At 57.8% G+C, this 2,500-nt stretch overlaps 1 non-coding gene across 1 annotated transcript in view; it reads right to left on the bottom strand.

Annotated features, from left to right (window-relative positions):
- The window catches only part of LOC126138914 (small subunit ribosomal RNA), a 1,909-nt gene extending 1,131 nt beyond the window's left edge, over positions 1 to 778 (bottom strand). Inside the window, exon 1 of the ribosomal RNA XR_007528406.1 lies at positions 1 to 778. This exon is cut by the window's left edge and continues 1,131 nt beyond it. This is a non-coding gene — a ribosomal RNA (small subunit ribosomal RNA).
- Between the last annotated feature and the right edge of the window lie 1,722 nt (positions 779 to 2,500).

Below are 2,500 nucleotides of genomic sequence, written 5' to 3'. Positions count from 1 at the left end.
CCTCGGGACGCACGAACACGCACGAGGCGGTCGCACGCCTTCGGCTCGCCCCACCGGCAGGACGTCCCACGATACATGCCAGTTAAACACCGACGGGCGGTGAACCAACAGCGTGGGACACAAATCCAACTACGAGCTTTTTAACCGCAACAACTTTAATATACGCTATTGGAGCTGGAATTACCGCGGCTGCTGGCACCAGACTTGCCCTCCAATAGATACTCGTTAAAGGATTTAAAGTGTACTCATTCCGATTACGGGGCCTCGGATGAGTCCCGTATCGTTATTTTTCGTCACTACCTCCCCGTGCCGGGAGTGGGTAATTTGCGCGCCTGCTGCCTTCCTTGGATGTGGTAGCCGTTTCTCAGGCTCCCTCTCCGGAATCGAACCCTGATTCCCCGTTACCCGTTACAACCATGGTAGGCGCAGAACCTACCATCGACAGTTGATAAGGCAGACATTTGAAAGATGCGTCGCCGGTACGAGGACCGTGCGATCAGCCCAAAGTTATTCAGAGTCACCAAGGCAAACGGACCGGACGAGCCGACCGATTGGTTTTGATCTAATAAAAGCGTCCCTTCCATCTCTGGTCGGGACTCTGTTTGCATGTATTAGCTCTAGAATTACCACAGTTATCCAAGTAACGTGGGTACGATCTAAGGAACCATAACTGATTTAATGAGCCATTCGCGGTTTCACCTTAATGCGGCTTGTACTGAGACATGCATGGCTTAATCTTTGAGACAAGCATATGACTACTGGCAGGATCAACCAGGGAGCTGCGTCAACTAGAGCTGAGCAGCCGGCCGCCCGGGAGTGTGTCCCAGGGGCCCGCGCGAACACGCAAGCGTCCGCTCAATTATTCTGCAAACAGGAGGAGGCTGAGCTCCCCTGCACAATACACCTCGAAACCCTCTCAGGTCCCGGCGGCGCGCAGCGCCGTCCTAAGTACTTGGTCGGGTTCGAGAGAGGCGCAATCGCCCGGAGTTAGGCGAGTAGACGCTTTAGGTGCGACCACCCGTGCTCCCAACTGAGCTTGCCGCTGCCGACAGAGGCCCGGGAGCGTGCTGTCGTGGCATTGCCGGCGGGAGACAACACGCGCCACCTACGGTGACCGGCAGCTCCAACGCCAGCGCCACAGAAGGGCAAAGGCCCCACGTGGGTGCCGAAACGAACTCTCCCAGCACAGCGCACGTGCCAACACGTCTGCACAACTGCGATACAAACCACCAGCGAGAACCGCTGGGGCGACCGAGCAGCAGACGGCGTCGCGGCGCCGAGTGCCGGGCGGCGGCGCATCCTCAACGCACACAGTCCTCAGTCGGACCAGCACACTGCAGATGTCCACCGCGCTTCGCACCGAGCCCGCGAGGACCCACTTTGGCCGCCCGGCGCCGCGCGCAGGGTGCCCCGGCGCGCAGCTGCGCCGCCTGCCGCGTCCGTCGGCCGGCGCGCCTGCCACTGGGCGCCCCCACCAGCCGGCTGTAGCGCGTGCGCCCACGCACCGCGCGGCCAGCACGCCGGGCGGCCCCCCCTCACCGGCCGGGGACGGTCCCACCCAGCCACCGCCGCGTATCGCTTCACACACAGATTTGCCCTTACTGATTTACCTCCAGCAACAACAACCGTACCACAATGGGTTTACCAGTTGTTCATTTGCGTAACGTCACCAGCAAACGTAGACGTCCATCCCAGTTTGCAAATGCAACGATTATTGCATACCTGTCTGTTAGGTGTCACGACACACTACGTCTGCCCACATACACGCAACAAAATGTGCACGACTAGAGAACACGTGGGAGGTGGCCCCCTACGTATGCGATGTCCATTACGAGACCGACTGTCAACCAGCATCTGTACCATGTCGCAGATGTGGAACGCGGTGCACCATGCTATCACACTGTGTGAGAAGAGACGACTACGTTTGAATACACGCGCCACTACATCAACAGACGGCTCATGCTGATCGCCATCCAGGGCGTCCGTTACTCCCACACGTCTCTATGGCGTACCACACTGCAATGTAGCTGTTATGGGGAGACGGCACGTGGCTGAGTGCACAACATTTGGACCGTATGGTTCGCTGTTGTTGGGCGCAGTCGTTGTACGGTCACACATGTGCCACAGCGTATCATTCAGTACATACGGACCTATGTGCAGTACAATGTGAGGGTTAAGCTTACGACATCAGCGGACAGTGGACACAGGCCGTACCACGACGTAGACTGAGCGCTTCGACATGCGAATGCCAGTGAACAGCTGCGAAGGGCATTGAACACGCAAGCACCTGAACGACCAGCGTGCGAAGGCAGGGGGGAGGGGGGGGGGCGATGTACATCCTGCAGTCGTCCACATTACAGTGTACAGCGGGAGCATGTCAAAAGTAAGCAACACTTGCGAAGTGTTGAACATGAAACGATACACAAGAGGGTGGGCGGTGCGAGTAGCGAACTATATTCAGAGGGTTGTGGTTAGACAACACTAGATTAATGTAACGTGT

Source organism: Schistocerca cancellata, unplaced genomic scaffold, assembly GCF_023864275.1.
Source record: "Schistocerca cancellata isolate TAMUIC-IGC-003103 unplaced genomic scaffold, iqSchCanc2.1 HiC_scaffold_674, whole genome shotgun sequence".
In the NCBI taxonomy this organism is placed as follows: domain Eukaryota; kingdom Metazoa; phylum Arthropoda; class Insecta; order Orthoptera; family Acrididae; genus Schistocerca; species Schistocerca cancellata.
Note: the sequence above shows the minus strand (reverse complement) of the source record. Positions and strands in the feature narration are given on the sequence as shown.